General features: G+C 40.8%; 1 protein-coding gene across 9 annotated transcripts in view; it reads right to left on the bottom strand.

Moving 5' to 3' along the window:
* sipa1l1 (signal-induced proliferation-associated 1 like 1) overlaps positions 1–19,505 on the bottom strand; it is a 103,606-nt gene that overhangs the window by 61,442 nt on the left and 22,659 nt on the right. For 8 of the 9 annotated variants that reach the window (XM_074614752.1, XM_074614753.1, XM_074614747.1 and 5 more), the window contains one exon: positions 6,271–6,339. The exons of the other annotated variant lie outside the window; for it this stretch is intronic. The gene's annotated coding sequence lies outside the window, so the exon portion shown is untranslated. The remainder of the gene's footprint in view (positions 1–6,270; positions 6,340–19,505) is intronic. 9 annotated transcript variants of the gene reach the window in all.

The raw sequence follows: 19,505 nt of genomic DNA, 5'->3' as shown, positions 1-19,505 counted from the left end.
CACACCTGAGCTCTCGATCTTAGTGTACAGGCACATTAAGAAGATTAAATCTAAAAAGATGCATCTTTTTTTTCTACATTTCAGCCCTCCGTGCATGATAAAAAGCATTTTCTCACCCAAAAACTAAGCTTTTCCCCAAACAGTTTCCCGGTGGATAAATCTTAAAACCAAGTCAAACCAGGCTGCGCTGTTTCCATTACTAGTTTTGGCACGCTAAGTTGTGCAACACCGCGCCTGAGATGGACCGTCAACCCAACATTTCCTAATTTTGCTGCTTTAAAAGCTTAATAAAAGCTTTTGAAATAACAAAATAACTTTTATTGTGAAGAATTCATAGGAAATTAAATGTTTATCACTGGATTAGCGGAGCTTTGTTAGCGGCTATTCTTCAATAAAAAAAAGTTTACTAATACTGTAGGGAGGAAGAGTGCAAGCAGCAAAAATAAGGGGGACTTTTATTGTGAAAAATATAGGAAATGAAATGCATCCACCGTTTTACATCCACTCCTTTGACCACTAGTCACAGCCATGGTTACACACAACCTCAAGGGGATAGCCCTGTTGTAATGAAGATGCAAATCCCTGCCATACTGGGCTGACGAGCCGAGTCGAGCCAAGCCAGCGCATGTGTATGGAACAAGGCTACTTGTGAAAAGGAGCAAGTCAAGCCCAAGATAAGACAGCAAATAGATGCATTTTTATCAGAGGAGGGAAAAGACAAAAAAAATTAAGTTAAACTAAAATTAAAATTGCTTGGACAAAGTACAAGTTTAATACACGTGGCAGTAACGTGCAGTGAATATATAGTAAGGAGACCCTGTTCCTTCCTGTTGCTTTCCAACACAGGGCTGAGAAAGCCTTTGCTTTAGCCAAGGAAGCTCTCTCACATTCCAGTAGGAAACGCATCTCGGCCACTTCCTGCTTCCCGTGAGGAAGTGACAGGTCAGACAGGGAATGGGTGAGCCATGAGATGAGTGACTTTCAAGAAGAAAAAAACACTTACAAACTGGTTCTACAATAGCTCAATGGCAGATTATCTGCTTTAGTGTTAGGGTGCGTTAACACTACTCTGCTGTTTTTACAACACATGCTCTGTTTCCATTAAGACTACCTGCAGCTGCCACTATTCACAAATGACACTACTGCAACTCAGAGGCTTAAGTGCAGAGAGACCGTGGTAACACTGTTAACCTCGCTCAGAGAACATCCTTACCATAATACCACTACTTTAGGAGCAACGGAAGTCAGACAGCGGCTTGCTGTACCACGGTTTCAACAGCGTGTCAGAGAACTATGGTGGCCTTCAGGTAACTTAAGAAACCGTCTCTCTCTAGAGTCAGTGTTTGGTTTGTCCATTCTGGGCTACTGTAGAAACATGGCAGAGCAACATGGCGTACTCCGTGAAGAGGACCCGCTCCCTATGTAGATACGAAGGGCTCATTCTAAGCTTAAAAAAAACAAAATGATTCTTAGTTTCAGGTGATAATACACTAATGAAAACATTGTTATGAATATTATATTCCATTTCTGCTAATAGATCCCCCCAAAATGTCACACACTGTTCCTTCAAGAAATCTATTTGAGTAATCTTTGTAAGAAAAATTCTCTGATTCCAGCTTCTTAAATGTGAATATTTTCTGGTTTCTTGACTCCTCTATGACAGTAAACTGAATATCTTTAAGTTGTGGACAAAACAAGACATTTGAGGACGTCATCTTGGGCTTTGAGAAACACTGATTGACATTTTTCACTATTTTCTGACATTTTATAGACCAAACAACTAATCGATTAATCGAGAAAATAGATTAATAAACAATGAAAATAATTGTTAGTTGCAGCTCTAAATAATAGTGTTGAGAGTCCTTTCTTTCAGAATTCCTTTTCAACAAAATACTACGTTTTTAAGAAAGTACGTATTACTTTGTTCAAATGCATATCCGTATTGTGCCTATTTATCCACAACATAACATTCCCTTAACATTCTGGAGAAAGCCCTGCACAACATCATCTGAAGAGCCACCCCAAACAGGCAACCCATACCTTTAACATTAGTCATGATGGGGTGGAAAACGCAGCAATAATGAGGCTAAAAATCTCCTAGTTTGACCCAGAGAGCCTGGAAAGAAACCACGTACATTTCATTCTTCCCTCTTTCTGTCTGCACTGCAGCTATTATCCATAAAGGTAGCAATGGTGGTGGTGGTTTGAGTAATATCTGACTCCACAGGATACAGCCATTTACTGACATTGACACTGGACGGTAGTGACCCATGGTTACTCTGAGGCCATTGTCAAAACCTACAGACTGCTAACAGACCCTGTGGCAGGAAGGACTAAATTGCAGTATTCGTATTGGGGCTGCTGCTGACAGGTAGGCAGAGGTTTTTGCCCAATTATAGGGAGAAAGGGATGAAGCAGAATAAGGCGGGCCACTAGAATAGACCTAATGAGGACGTGGTATGATTGCTGTGGGACTGGAGGGACACGCGCTCATTTGTGCCCACAGCAAGCTGCATTCGATTCGGTAGAGAATGGCCAGGATGAAGTGGCAGAGAGAGCGATAGAGATAGATAGGGAGAGATAATGGAAGTGAGAAGGATTGATTCCTCACTCTATGTGAGAGCACGTGGGAGGAGATGAGGTGCTGAGACTGAAAGTGGGAAAGAGAGAGATGGATACAGAAAGTAAGTGAGTAGTCAGTCCATCGAGTCAATTAGTCTCTCTTTTCTTTACATCCATCCATCCATCCATCCATCCATCCATCCATCCATCCATCCATCCATCCATCCATCCATCCAACTCATAAAATCACAGCTGGCAGAGGTCGCGCTGGGGGAGGCATCCATAATGATATAAGTCTTCAAAGAACAGTCCCCACTGCATGCAAACACATCTAAGCCTGTAATACTTTGTCAAGGCCGTGCATCATTTACATGAAGCAGAACAAAACCTGGAAAACCAGGGCAAACATGCGACGGGAAGGGAGTGCTCCGCTCAAAGAGAGTCCGTTTCCATTCAGACAACATTTAATGGGCTAGTCCATTGTACCACACTGAATGCAGAGGTAGCTATTGTGCATCCTTTATATCCACATGCACAGTCAATGCAATGGATACCACTGAATGCAACAAAAATATTATCATGGGAAAAGGAAAACAGTCTTTCTTGATTATCAAGTACAATTCAACCCTCATGTGAGCAATATGACTAATTCATTCTACTTTGCCTCAGTCCAGGCGATTAGACTGTTAACAGGCTATTAAATAGGCATTATCAGTCGTTTATTTATCGTCGTTTATCAGGCATTTATTTAAATGGTAGAGCACCGAAAGAAGGTATAAAAGAACAAGGCGACCTATGGCGACCGTAGTAATTATGACAGGAGCAGAAGCGGAAGTCAGGCACTGCTATGCGGCGATTTTCAAAAAATAAATCAACTAGTTCCCAGTGATTATCGAATAGTATTTTTGCTTGGAATGCACATCCCTAAACTTAACTAAGTGGTTGTGGTGCCTAAACCTACAGAAGTTGTAGTTCTGTTGCTTAAACCTAAAGACGATGTAGTTCTGTTCAGTGCTGTTTTCTTCATACGGTTTTATACTATAGTGCTCCTTAAGTGTGTCTATGTGCGACCCCCAATATATAATCACCTGAAAATAAGAATCGTTGTGTTTTTGTCAACTTAGAATGAGCCGTTTACGCCGATCAGCCATAACATTAAGACCACAGACAGGTGAAGTGAATAACATGGATTATCTCGTTACAATGGCACCTGGCAGTGGGTGGGATATATTAGACAGCAAGTGAACATTTTGAACTTTGACCTTTGTGTTGGAAGCAGAAAAAAATGGGCAAGCGTAAAGATGTGAACGACTTTGACCAGGGCCAAATTGTGATGGCTAGACGACTGGGTCAGAGCATCTCCAGAACTGCAGCTCTTGTGGGATGTTCCCAGTCTGCAGTCGTCAGGACCTACCAAAAGTGGTCCAAGGAAGGACAACCGGTGAACCTGCGACAGGGTCAGACCCGAGGCTCATTGATGCACGTGGGGAGCGAAGGCTGGCCCGTGTTGTCCGATCCAATAGAAGAGCTACTGGAGCTCAAATTGCTGAAAAAGTTAATGCTGGTTCTGATAGAAAGGTGTCAGAACACACAGTGCATCGCAGTTTGTTGCTTAAGGGGCTACGTAGCCGCAGACCGGTCAAGGTGCCCATGCTGGCATAATGTTATGGCTGATCGGTGTATATCTACATAGGGAGCGGGTCCTCTTCACGGAGCCGGCCGCCACGTTTCTACAGTAGCTCAGAATGGACAAATCAAACAAACAGCCACCGTAGTTCTCCTACGCACTTGGGAGAAGTTTCAGTTGGTTGCAATCCGTGTACAAGAAGATGCTACTATGCCATCAGGAATTCTCACTACACATTTTTTCTAACTTATATTGCAAGTTTAGATTGCTTCTTCTTTTTTAAACATACTTCCAGACGTCCACTGACTTTATGGACCACTGGTGTTACTTTTAGGACCCTGCTAGCTTTTAATAAAAAGCACTCAGGCACTTAATTTTTTTCTCTTTGTGTTTGATCTCATTATATTCCTTTCTTCCACGTTCTATTATCATCTCTGTCTCTCTTCCCTGGTGTGTTTTTCTTTCACTCTCCACGCTATCTCTCATTGCTAGTCTTTCTCCCCCCCCTGTCCTTCATACTTGTGTGAACATAGTAGTGTCTGTATCTCTGTGTCTATGTGTGTGTGTGGGAGGGGAGGAGAGCAGCATAGCTGGCTGGAGGAGGAGGTGAGAGAGAAAGAAAAAGAAGCGAGAGAGGGGAAGAAACAGAGAGAAGCAAAGCTTTTACTGGAACAAAACATGCTGTTTCAATCTCAGAGATAAGGAACGCCTACTCACCATGTTTCATCTCAAGGCAGATTACTCCACATTCTTACAATCTATATTCTTCCCTAAGTTTTATATATTATATTATAATTCCTAAGTCTATGTTATTTACAGTCTGGACAACCAGAACATTATCTTTTAACATTTTTGTCACCCAACTGAGCTACATCGGAGTTGCTAGACCGACCATCTGTCAAGTGTCTATAAAGTAGGTGGCATTTTAACTTTTCAATGCTCAGTAAGACCTTCTGTATTAACTTGACTGTGGACAACAGGAATATCACGCTTACAATTAATTAAGTGGTTTTGTCTTTCTAACACAGTACCGTTGATAATCAATTGGATACAACAAATCATCCATAAAGTGGGGGAATGCCGCAGAATTTAATTCTTACTATCACAGCACTGGACACACAGGCACGTGCATAGGAACGACTATATGGAGGACAGAACCTGCCTCAATTGCATAATGAGGTAGAAATGCATTAAGAAATGTGTAAAGAATTGTATAAAGAAAAGAATACAGAAATAAATAAGTTTGGGGAAATAAGTGAGAGGTGAAATGCAAAAGGAAAATCGTGCAGAAATAAATAATTTAAAAATAAATAACAAATAAATGCAAAAATAAATAAATACATCTAAAAATAAATAACAAATAAATGCAAAAATAAATACAAATAAATAAATACATTTAAAAATGAATTAAAATAAATACATAAATAAATGGGAAAATTAAACAGAAGAGTAAATAAATAATGGAATTAATACAAAGATATATTAATAAAGAATCTAATTTAAACAGAAATATCAATTTATGTCACATTTTATCAACTAATTAATGGCTACATTTATTTTTAATATTATTTTTGCGACATTTAATGACATATTTATTTATTTATTGAGTCATTTATTTATTGATTCATTTATTTTTTATTTTGGCAGGTTCCGTCCGCCATACAACCACGGGTGATTTGATGAAAGAATTGTCATGTAAAACAGCCAAGAAATAAATGGTTAGGGAATAAATTGTTATGGAAATTAAAAAAAAAAAAAATGACTAGTCATTTGTTCAGAAAGGATGTAAAAAGGGAAGCCTGTCGTTAAAATGTTACAGTAATATAAAATAAAATATATCTACCAGTAAATTTTCAACAGAGGTGGCAACAATGACGGACTGAAATTGGTGTTCTCTCTCCCGTAACGGCTCTGTAATACAGGGTCATTCACTTTATGAAGTTCAGTGGTCTTTTTCTGAAAGAATACAGTTACCTTGACAACACAGTACAAGAGCTACCTGATGAATTTCACTCAAACAGAACAGAGCCAGCTTACAGACAGCAGACCTTCGAACCCAACTGAGAAAATTAAATACTCACTGATGATCCCAGTATCTTGTCGAGGCCAGCGAACTGCAGATGACACAGTTTGAAGGCTCTCAGGTGACCCTGAAAGAGAGATAGGTATTTCTTTAATAAAAGAGGACCTATTATGTTCACTTTCAGGCTTATACTTGTATTTTAGGTTTCTACTAAAACATGTTTGCATGCTTTAATGTTCAAAAAACTCTTTATTTTTCTCATACTGGCTGTGATGCAACACCTCTTTTCACTCTCTTTCTGAAACGCTTTGTTTGAGCAAAGAGCAGTGAACAAAACAACAACACTTTCTCATTTTTAGCCATCGCTGACCGTCTCTTTCCTCTCTTAAAATGACAAATGACTCTGGTGGCAGGTCATATCAGAGTGTTTTTGTAGTTCCCACAACTCCAACTGAGTGATGCATCTTCTCTCAAGCTGGTGATGTCACGTTAACCTCAAGAGTCACATTCTCATCGTTAATCTTTCATTTACTGGGAGGGACAGTAGGGTGGGAGATACGCTTCCGCGACGACGCTCTCAGTGTGAACGGCGTTATCAGCTGTTATCAGCTGTAACCGCCGTATGAGCGCAGTGCAGCGTGGCGACCATGAGCTAGCCAGTGGGGCACGCTCACTTTCACTAACATGCACTAAAAGCATGCACAGCAGTCCCGGCTATGTCAACAAAGCACAGAGAAGCTCTGATTACAACACAGTGACTTCATTCTCTGCTCAGGTAGACATTACTCCTCTATATCTTTATATAGACAATAGAAATGTGAGAACTTGCGGTATCGGCCAAAACCAAGTACCGATCCAATACCAGCGTGATAAAAAAATATGTAGTTATTATTATTATTTAACAGCTGTGACAAACTACCTCGCTGCTCTAAAACAGTAGTTGCGAGTGGAATCCATGATACATCCAGGACGACAGCACAGTCAAGGCTACTGGTTTGGAGCGGCGAAGGAGAATTGATTTCCGGTTAAACAAGTTGATTTTTTTCTGGGTTAATTAATTATGGTCTGGAATCGGTGCATAAACTGACTCACTCGCCGATACCCGATCCCGAATTGTGGGCAGTATGGGACGCATTTCCGATACTGGCATCGATATCGGAACAACTCTAATAACAAATAGTTGTTTGCTGCTATATGAAGCACTACAAGATTCAGGAACCTGACAAGACACTGGCTCTCCGAACTAACTGTGTCTCTGCATACCAGAACATATTTTCATATTCCTCAAGACTAAACCTGTCCAAATCGACGGGAAAGTCAGAATCTGGTTTTGGTATCAGTGATACTTCCTCCTTAAGAGATTTATTTGATACCGTTATCTAAACGGCTAAATCCCCGAGAGAACAATGACCTGATTCACAACAGAGCCCTGATGAAAAACGAGAAGGGAGAGACAGAGACAACAACAGGATCCTTGGCTTTCCTTTTTTAGGATGCAAATTCTGAACTGTGACCCAGGACAAAGGTGTGCATAACTTAATGACTACCTGCATTTTAATCCATTTCAACTTGTAGAAGTGACTGAAGGGGATACCCTGCGCATGACTGCAACAGATGGGCCACAATTCCCATCTTTTGCAGAGTTTCAGCTTGTTAAAATCAGCTTTAAAAGCCTCTGGGGAAAACATATGAGTGCCGACTTTAATGGAGTATCTCAAAATGGTAGCGGTAATCCAAGTTCAAGGACCATCACACTAACAAGACTCTAAAAAATCATCATGAGTACAGTGATGCACAAGCCTTAATTTTCACAGTCTAATGAACGTCATACATTAGAGTAGATACAGACGTGATTTACATTTTGTGGACGGCAAAGTAAAAGAAAAGTAAAAATCCCCAAAGTTGCTTCAACATGCAAACCAGTACAGTTGGTGACAAAGGTTAACAATAGTGCAGTGTCCAGTCAGTGTCTTCACAGCTCCAGCAAGTCATCTGGTAGTTGTTTTTAAACACACACACACACACACACACCAACACACACATATTTCATTTCCTCTCTGTGGAGGTTGGCTGGATTTCCTGGAGAACTGAGGAAGCAGCAGCCGCCGACTCTGCAGACTTGATATAACTTCCATCTGTGTGGTCCTGTGAATCCATTTGATTTCACTTGCGATTTGTACTCATGACAACCAACTTTAACATTCTGCTTCCCACCAGATATCACCAATCCAGTAATTATCTTGTTAGCCCCGACTCATGGCACCACGGTTTGACAGATCTGACAAACAAGATCTGTGTAACCTTGACACGATGTGATTAAGAGCTTAATTGAACCAGCTCTGCCCGAGACAAATTCATATACAGTATATAGAAAAATGACCCGACTAGTAGTATAAACTGCCATAATATTTTTTTTTAAAAAGGAATTTTTAATGCAAGAAGGGCTGTCCTCGACCAAAGAAATTCTTATTCGGCTGACAGTTATACGTGTTTGTCTAAATAGGACGTTTTACAAACTATTGTTAGCTGTGAAACTGGGCTCTGATAGTGGCCGATGGCTTCACAGCCGCCACCAGTCATGCAGGGACGTACATCACTGTTTTGCATGGAGGCTCCATACACAAAGAGAAGGTAAACACAACACTGTCAGCTCTTTGTCCACGATACAAGACAGGCAGACAGGGATGAAAAGAAATCATTCACTGTTACTTGAACTTGCTTACTGTACCAAATAATCCAGCCACGTAACTATCCATTCATGAAATCGCACACTTAAGGATCCTCCTTACCCCGGGAATATGCACCAACATTAATGGTTTGCAAGAGTGGCATTTAACAATGTACGAGACGTGGAACTGATGTAATCCTGGCCAGTCGTATCGCCCATTGCAAATAAATAGAACATTTTCCAATGATGTAATCCACCAAATCACACTTGAGGATATTCTCTTACCAATTATTAAATTTGGAGTGACAAAAAAACTGATTGATTAAAAACAGCGTATGCAAAAGTAGCCGACTAGGCTGCTGCAGAAGTAAAGAAGATATCTTCCGATTAATCGGCTATCAGCTTTTTCCTGCTCCAAAGTATCGTTATTATATCGATTAGTTGATTTAACTAGTTTCTCCACAAAGAAACACACAAAAGCACCACTTTAAATCTCGTGTTTAACAGAGATAGGCTCATAAGTTTCTTGGAAATAAGTCATTTAGCATGAAAAAGTATTAGAACGACTAATCGGCTAAAGAAATCTTAGTCGACAGCCCACATGCAAGGTAAACACTGATGTCTCTAGTGTGATCAACCTGAAAGAAGATCTGAAAACCAAGATGCCAGGCATCATATTGTCCTCATTGTCTCATAACTGAGATTAGATCACACTTGAGTTTCACATTTAGTTCCAAGGATTTCATCCCACAAAAACGGGGTCTAACAGCTCGTCTCCCGTGCCATTACCACGTGTTTTTCCAGTCGTGTTCAACACCTGGTAATGATTCGGGAAATTGTTTAGCAGGGGTGGTAAGAACGTGACATACAACACTTACTGTCATGTGTTAACATTAATCAGAAAAACACAGACATATTTCATCTTAGTTTAGTCACTGGAGGATTGCATAAACTGTTTTCTCAACCATTGAATAAATGGCCTTTACTGTGTGATATACAGTATGTGATATAGATGCCCTTTTACCCTGAAGGTTGATGGGATATTTTTAAAAAGTGTAATAATTTCTTCTAAAGTTAGCGGCACATCCATAACTACAATTTGCTGCAGGGAACCCAGCAATTAACCCTTTGAATTCTGAAATAGAAATGGTCCGCCAGTGCCTACATTGGTATTTTTGCTGTTTATTATGATGTCATTTATTGGAGCATCTCTTAATGCTTCATATCCCTAAAATGTGTACAACCTAAGCTACAAAGTTATGTCAGTCAATAAACTATAATTATAGATAAAAGTATTGAAATTGTGTGAGAAATAGAAAAAATACAAAAATCGGACATGTTTTTTCATAAAATGTTACTAAATAAACACAAAGATCATCCATCCATTATCCGTGACCGCTTATCCTATTCAGGGTCGCGCGGGGGGGGTACTGGAGCCGATCCCAGCTGACGTAGAGCGGAGGCGGGGTACACCCTGGACAGGTCGCCAGACTACCACAGCGCTGACGCATAGAAACAGACAACCATTCATGCTCACATTCACACCTACGGACAATTAAGAGTCAACAATGAACCTAACCTGCACCCTGTGGGAGGAAACCGGAGAACCCGGAGCAAACCCACGCTAACACGAGGAGAACATGCAAACAAACACAGAAGGGCCCCAAACCGGATTCGATTCTGCACCACCGTGCAGTCCACACACAGATCACATTGATCCAAACGATTTCTAAATGTAGAAACATGAACAAAATATTTCTCTATAAGTTATTTGAACTGTGCACATTTTTTAGTTTTTGAAATATGCTCATTTTTAGTGTTCCACACGTAACGTAATGACGTCATCATGAGTGGACAACATGATAACTTGAAAGACAGAAGCCTTAGCTTTTCTTCTGCAAAAATAATGAATGCTCTAACTATTATAGTTTTTATTTTAGATTGATTTAAGTAGGATCGTGCAAACAGCGATCTTCCTATCATAATAAACTACAAAGTTATTATTAAATTCCAGTCGTCTATACCAAACTTAGTCAGATTTACTCTCCAAACCCATTTGTATCTTCTAAGCCCAAGCAGTCAGCTTCATTACCATCTCTCCATATGCCGAGCTATTAGTACAGACTGCTAACTTGGACCTTGGACCTCTCCGTAGTCTGTTTCTGCATGCTGGCATTCAGCCTAATGAGGCTTGCTAATGGTGCACCCATGTCAATCTGGGGGAAAACCGTCTACTCTATGCAAACTGGAACACATGTACACAGGAGCTCAGTACACACACTCACACTTTCTACCACTATCCACAGTTGCTTCGTTGATGAAAGGACACACATAACCCAAGCATGAGTCAACTTAGTGTACAGCCGGCTGTAGCCCTGTTGCAGAACTCCCTTTTTAGGTTTTCTGGCTGAGATATCTGCGGACTGATTAATGTTCGGAAAGATGAACCGACAGCTTACACATTAGTGACCCACATTTTTTAGGAGATAATAAGAAAGTATGCGACGGTAATGAGCATACAAGCCAGAATGAGCCATACAGTACAGTAACTAAGTGCACAACCTTTTGTTCCACCCCACCACTTATCCACTGGGGCACTGGTGGTTCGATTGGCTTCGCATTGCAAGGCCACACACACTCAGGAACTTGTCCATTAGTCATGCTCTGTTAATGTTACTAGTTAATGATTGTGAGCCCTGCTTCAACACATTTATAAAAGGGTGGCCTCAGTGTGTAGGTTCACACGACACAGAGGAGTGAAATGTGAAACCAAAAATACCAGTTTTGGCAGCTTTGATTCAGAGTTCAGAAGAAAACATGAAAATGAAAATTAGGAATGTCAATCGATTAAAATATTTAATTGCGATTAATCACATGATTGTCCATAGTTAATCGTGATTAATCGCAAATTAATCACACATTTTTTATCTGTTCAAAATGTACCTTAAAGGGATATTTGTCAAGTATTCAATACTCTTATCAACATGGGAGTGGACAAATATGCTGCTTTATGCAAATGTATGTATATATTAATTATTGGAAATCAATTAACACAAAATTATGACAAATATTATCCAGAAACCCTCACAGGTACTGCATTTAGCATAAAAAATAGGCTCAAATCATAACATGGCAAACTGCAGCCCAAAAGGCAACAAAAGCCGTCAGTGTGCTGACGTGACTATGACTTGCCCCAAACTGCATGTGATTATCATAAAGTGGGCATATCTGTAAAGGGGAGACTCGTGGGTACCCATAGAACCCATTTTCATTCACATATCTTGAGGTCAGAGGTCAAGGGACCCCTTTGGACATAGCTATGACAGTTTTTCCTCGCCAAAATTTAGCATAAATTTGGAGCGTTATTTAACCCCCCTCGTGACGAAGATAGTATGACATGATTGGTACCGATGGATTCCTTAGGTTTTATAGTTCCATATGATGCCAGTATCTTCACTCTAGCTTTAAAACCACTACAGCCTAAAATCACAAGTTGTGTTAAAGCCTTAAAGAAATTAGTGGCGTTAAAACAAATTTGTTATTATCGCGTTAACTTTGACAGCACTAATGAAAATACCATGTGATTCTGAAGAGCTGGCTCCTCGGCTAGTTAGATAAGCTTAAAAGAATTCAACATTATCTAAATGATTTATTAAATGTAAATAATTGTAGGCAATAATTTATTGTAAGGAATGCGACGGAGTCAGAGCTTTAAATGCATCCACATAATCCAATCAAGCTTGTCCGGGGAAGTACGCGTAGGACCAGTACTGTGACTGCTACATAGGAGAAACGAAAAGAGTTTCAGAGAGAGGCCAGACAGATGATGACAGAGAAATGAGAAGGAGATGCAGGTTTTGGAGAGCAGAGAGAAAAAAAGGAGAAAGGAAGAAAAACAGGGGGGCAAAACAGGTCAGCGCTGGTAAAGCCATCGTGTGGGCTGGCAGGATAGTTCATGTCTTAGGCCAAAGCCACAAGCTTCTTTTCACTGCTTTTACACCAGCTCCTGGAGCGAGGCATAGGGCAGCTTACTGTGACTTTGAAATGAAAAAAAAATTTTTTTTAAAAAGGACGGATAGATCTCAAAGTCTTTTGAAATGTGAGGGCTCCTCTCCTTGAGAAGTCAGTTGTGATTTTCAACATCAGCTTCTGCTTTTAAAGAGTTTATCAAACACATTCTGGCCTCTGAGTGACACGCTACCTTGGATTTAGTGATTAGGTCCTCCGCTAAAGTCAAGTACCAAATGTCAAAATCAATCAGCAAAACATTCCTCAAAGTGTACAAGTCCAACTGTTGGTTTCCCTCCTATAACGCATTCTTACTCGAGATGTGAAGCATGTTCCATCCATTAGCCATAAAACAAAACCCAATATGACCAAAGAAAACGCTGTGATTAAAAAGAATGTGGACTTTGGCGAGGTTTTTTAGGAGACAGCTTGACAATACAAATCATGCTGTCAGTGGTGAACTGGATTCAGACGGAGCGTTAGCTCAAGTTGCAGGTCGTAAAAGAGACAACGTCCAGATGTCTGGCAGGGTGCACAAGAACTCAGAAGAGGTTTTAAGGAGCTAGTTCTCTTCCCAGTCTGCTACTGGTGGTCATGGTTCCTCCCGGTGGAGGATCAGATCCTTATTGGGAACCACACTGGAAAGAAGTCAAAGGGATTTGATCCCACTTTCTGTCTAAATTTGTTTTAAAAGGATAAAGTTGGCATGTTGAATATTTTTCTTATTGTCAACAAACCCCATGAAAAGACCAAACCGACAGTGCAGTAATCCGTCTCTCATTACTTCTACATCTTCTCTAACACATACATTTTTAAGAAATGGTAGTAGACATTTTTAGTAGCCTTTTTTTTTTATGTTGACTGCTACCAAAGCTCCGGAGCCCAACATATGGTACTTGGGACACCCCTATGTAAAACATTAAATGTTTCTATAGCTGATTTTAGCACAAATCTTGTTTGTCTGAAATGTTGCACTGTAGTAACCTTCTATATGGTTGCTAGGCTGGCCTCGGTTGTGTCATAATTTCACCATACCAGTCTTTTCAATGAATGCTGTCAGAGACTCCGAGGAACAAAAGATAGATGACATGAGAGAGAGGAAATAACCATCCTCACTATGACACATGTTTTCCTGTCTTGGTCCGATTATGGACAGTGATGAAAGCCTTTGCATCTTGCAATCCAGACATGAGAGAATGAATGACTGTTGGCCTTTGTATTGTCTCACAAAGAATTCCACTGATGTGAATTATGCCAAAATATGCTTTAAAAAAAAACTGGCTTTCTAACCCATTTCTCAAGACACAAACTCAAGAGTTGCCACGTGTGCCATTAGGTTCTCACTCCTCGAGAAGAGTCATTTAACCTGGAAGAATAATTAGCACCTTTTAAATACTTCTTATGTAACCCACTCTACCTAAGCCCGGGCACTAATCCTCAGCTGGCAAAGCTTTACGGGATGACGAGATGGTGAAAAGAAAACTGCACCGATATAAAATCAACACCTTTTTTTTTTTAAATGGCTCATAAAAATACCAACTTCACGCCCAATACTGAGAGAAAGCCCCACATTACAGGAGTGAGTCAATAACATGTGGGGTGCTACATGACGCATGAGGCATTTTCAGACCGGAGGAACTTTTTCATATTTTAGGAACCCGTCTTTTTATTGTATCCCCACCGCAAGAACTAGGAATGATTATAGTTCTTAGAACGACATTTCCCAGTGAGCCAAAGGCCCTGTTCAGACCTGGCATTAACATGCGTGCTGAGTGATCCGAACACAAGTGGACAGCTTTAAGTACGTCTGTTCACACCTGGCATTGGATTGCGTCTCCACATGCGTCTTGAGTGACCACTTCTGATCCGATCTCGCTTCCCCGCTCTACAGTATATGCAAATAAACACGTTGTAAACACATGGATAATACAGCGGACGTTGTGACATAATATTACAGGAATGTCAGTCGTAATAACCTACATATGTGAATTTGGGTACATTTTATTAACATCAAAATATAAGAGTATCAGCTCCGTGCAAAGCAGCGGAACAAGAACACCGATATATCTCCGACAGTGTGATAATAGTGCACTTTGCGTGCCTAGTCTGATAGTCTGTAGATGTGTAGCCTATAAGATATATTTTAATAAAATACAGTTGTACCGACAGAATACAGTAGAGCACAGAAGCCGTTTTCATGCTGCGAGGCAGACAAGCGCTTGCATCTACCTGTCTTTTCACATGAGGAGCGCAGAGACCTGCGAATCCCAGCGGGACGTCAGTTGAGTATGCGATCCTTAATCTGGCCCAGGACACATTCGCGTACACGCTACTAAAACAATGTGGCCATATGTGGCCCAGACCACCTCTGAATGTGGTCTGAGTGATGCATTCTCAATGCATCTTGAGTGCGTTCACACCTGTACTTAGAGCTGTCCACCTGTGGTCCGATCACCCAATGCTCTGAACAGGGCCAAAGAACAAGTGAGAGCTGCTGCTCAGCAAGATTCAAACTGAAATCGCAAAAGGTACTTTCGTGACTGATATTTTGCCTGAGTTTATATGATTGTGGCATGTAACCAAATTGTTTATTAATGTTATTGAGAGAGCTTGTGATACGCAGCCACTCGCCAATCTTCCAGCTGAAGATGTGTGCATGCAGCGCCGGCCTGCTAGCGTCACTTCAGCGTTCCTATTGGCGGTGCAGATGCAAATGCAAACAGAAAAAAGCCCTTGAAGGTACAGTATGTGGTTCTTGGGGGAGCTCCCCAGTGGGCAGTTACTCTGAGAGTCCCCAGAACTGTTTGGTCCGAACGCCTATATAGGGAGTGAAGAAACATACTCTATAAAGCCCCATGAAGGTGTACGGGAAAGCTCAGAGAACTTGCAGAAACTCAAATTCTCCATTTCAAAGCCACCGCGAGCCAGCATAAGCAGCTTTGTTCTTTTGCCACCTATCCTCACTTGCTGCCTGTTCTAAACCTATCTTTATTGTTTTGGCCACAGCTCTCTACCAAAGTCTCAGCTGCCTGCTTTTCCCATTCCTCAGTCATGGGGACATAAGCTTCAGTTTTCCTCTCCCACACTCTTCAGAAAACAGGGATACAGGGCTGGCGTAACCGCTGTATCAAATCTATTTGTTGGTTAAACCTTCTTCACAGTGGAGCCTGGATTAGGCCTGCTGCTGCTGCTGCTGCTGCTATTCAGCGAAACCTGGCGTGCGTGTTTGCTTGCACTGACGGCCAGTGAGCTTTGACGGGCCAAGCTATTCGTGAAGCTCCTGATTTGCCAGGAGGAGTTCACCCAAGGGCCACAAAAGCCTCCGATTTACTATCATCGCGGTTATAGTCATCAGAAGTGTGTGCTTATGACAGCTTACATGTGAGCGTCTATGCAACTTTGTGTAATTTTCCACCAGTCTACGAGCCTATTGAGAGCATTAATGTTAATCACAAGAGTTTAAGTGCCATGGCGACGATGTGGTTGCTTTTTTAGCCAAGTGTCAATGCCGTCAAGCCAAAAAGATGAGAAGAATTAAGGACAGAGGAGAGAGAAGAAAAAGGAAAAAGGTCTGCGTGTGTCTGAAGAAGCCTGGGAATCATCTGTGCACAGATGGGAATTGACAAAATGTGGCGAGGAAGAAAAGCATGACCAAAGTAGCAGATCCTCCGCTACGACTGTAAATCACACCAGAGCTGAAGTCCACAAGCAAGAAACAGAGAGAAGGAGAGGAAGGTGAGGTTGAGAAAGGAAAAATAGAAATGTTATCCAGAAACCCTTACCAAAAAAGAAGTTTATTCAGGTGTGCTATTAGTATACTTCTTTTAAACTTATAATAAGAGTGAATACTTTCTGTTTACTTTTTATGTACTTATTCAAGATATACTTAAAAGTATACATAAGTTGGCTCATACTGAAAAGTATACAGAAAAGTAGAAGTATACTAGGCTCATACTGACAAGTATACAGAAAAGTCTAAGTATACATGGCTCATACTGACAAGTATACAGAAAAGTCAAAGTATACTTGGATCATACTGACAAGTATACAGAAAAGTCTAAGTTTACTTGGCTCATACTGTTAAGTATACAGTAAAGTCGAAGTATATGATATTAGTATACTTACTACATAAAGTATACTTGAACTTTACTTAAGTATACTTCATAAAATAAACTTATACTACTTTTTTTGCAAGGGAAAACGGGCTAAACCTGAGTAAAAAGAGGGGTTGAGGGCCAAAGAGAGTGCTACAGATAGAAATATAAAAAGATAAAGTGACACAGAAAATAAAATGTTAAAGAGGCAGAGAAGGGTCTCAACTTGAGTTCACAAGTTCAAATGGAAAAAAACCTTTCCGTTCTCTCTACTTCCCCCTCGTCTGCACTTCACAGTGAGCACAGGAAAAGCACAAATATCAAAGAATCAGGTAGCCGAGGAAGTGTGTGCATCTGTGTGCGACCAAGTTTGTGTGTGCTGTGTCTCAGCCCCCCGATCCAGACCTGGAGCAGCATTAATATCTAATCCCTGTGGTCAAAGCTGCACCTTAGAAAACTTCATCTCACCGCAATCTGGCAAAGTACAAGCCTCCACAGTTATCTCAAGTGTATGTGTAGGTCTGTGTGGTGTCTATTGGGAACCAACAGTGTGGTAAAATAATGAAAGCTATAAATCACCGCTACCACATCCCCAGCCCTCAAAGCTCATAAAACTCCAGCCCACAACAGCCTGACAACAAAAACAAGCTGTTTTCTTAAGTTTTCCTTTCTTGGTCTTTTCTTCTCTTAACTAGCGTTCACACAATAAACAACAGCGCTGGCAGGGGTAGCCATGGCACAGCCAAGTCACCGGAAAGACTCTTGACTCTTGTTTTGCCCCGATGCATTTCTCCTGACACTTGGAGTTATCTCCAAGGTGATTTTGACTGCAAGTCCCTCTAGCTGGTAATCTTTTTACCAACTACTGAGTCATATGCAGGCATGTAAACAAAGCTAAACTAGTAGCGAGTACACTATTCATTTTCCATTGTACAAATAACAGATTCTTGTTGGTATATGATGTAGAAATGCCCCAATCACTTTTTTGCTGCCAATCCCAAATGCCAATCGTCAATGAGCCATATTGGCCGATACCGATCCTTTTCTTTGTCTTGTTCTGTTATAGCGGCTGGTCCCAACGTCGGCCCAGAGTCTTTGTATCTACACAAATCACGGGGGTGCCATATTTTTCATTCAAAGTGGTGACGAAAAAGGTGATGAGTTTGCAGCTATGCATACGTCTGTCTACATTTATTTAGCTTTATGATCCAAGATATATTTTAAACCAATCTGTCTTGTGGTGTACAATGAAACCACATGCTTTGTTTATTTGTGTGTATATATATATATAATAACAGATGAAGCTGTATGTAATTGACAGCCAGAGCATTAATCTTTGGAAGGAACTTATTCTGTGTTTCTTGACAATATGATCTGATTTCTATCCTACAATTTGGAATCAAGTGAAGCATTATTTACTGTCTGCAAGTGTGTTATTTCATAGGAGAGCCAGAGATGTGTGCCAATCCACCAACCAAACACACATGCGCTTGGCGAGGAAGAACAGCTCCTAAACAAGACATAGGGAAAAACTGCAGCTCTGACATCAAAGTAAATAAAAGAGGGAGAGAGGGCCAAGTGTACGCTAACGACTCTAATCCTGTCATCTGAAGACACAAGCCCAGTGCTCACAGTAATTAGCCCAGAGTTTTGTTCTTGCTCTTCTCTTTATTGTGCTGACAGTCTAAACAAGCTCAAAGCACCAGTCATGGTCCCAGGTAGCATCATTAACAAGTGAAGCCAGAAAGTCATGTCTGACACGTTCTGTGGGTGTACAGCTTATGTTAACCGATCAACTTAACAGGGGAGAGCAGTCAGCTCTAAATAACGGCATAAACAAATTCCCACGTCTTGACAAACAGAAAGATAGCTCTTTGATTGGCGCTGTAGTTCTACCTTTAAATTCCTGGAAGTCAGAATCAAAACATGATAACAGCAGAAGTCTGCTAGAGTTAACTCAAGACAAATTCCATGACGGATCTTGAATGCGCTTAATTAAAAGTGAATGTTTTGCTGACTCAGCGTTTCCCATTATAGGCCCTGTTCAGACCTGGTATTAACATGCGTCCTCAGTGATCGGATCACAAGTGGACAGCTTTAAGTAAAGGTGTGAACGCACTCAAGACGCATTGAGGACGCACAAAGTTCTTCGTAGATCTAGCCTCTTAATTTTGCTCTCAAAGTGCACCAGATTGATGCATTTAACTTTAAAATGTACAAAATTTCAGAGTCTAGGTTCACCCAGAGTCTAGGTTCACCCACCACAGTCTCACAAAATCCTGTGCGAAATACTGGGACTCTTCACAACCATGTTTCACATCACATAGATTTCTTTTTATATTCTGAACTACAGATACAGGTGTAGAAACAGATACTAGATACTGTCTCTAACTATACCGTAGTTTGCTAAACCATGCATGCACCGTGAGACTAAACAGCAGTGATCTTAAGAGCCATGTTGTTTTTTTGTATGTTTTTATTCCAACCAAACTCAATGGCTGCTGATTTAAAAGGGCAATTAAC

Source organism: Sebastes fasciatus, chromosome 18, assembly GCF_043250625.1.
Source record: "Sebastes fasciatus isolate fSebFas1 chromosome 18, fSebFas1.pri, whole genome shotgun sequence".
Classification (NCBI taxonomy): Eukaryota; Metazoa; Chordata; class Actinopteri; order Perciformes; family Sebastidae; genus Sebastes; species Sebastes fasciatus.
This window is presented reverse-complemented; position numbering and strand designations above follow the sequence as displayed.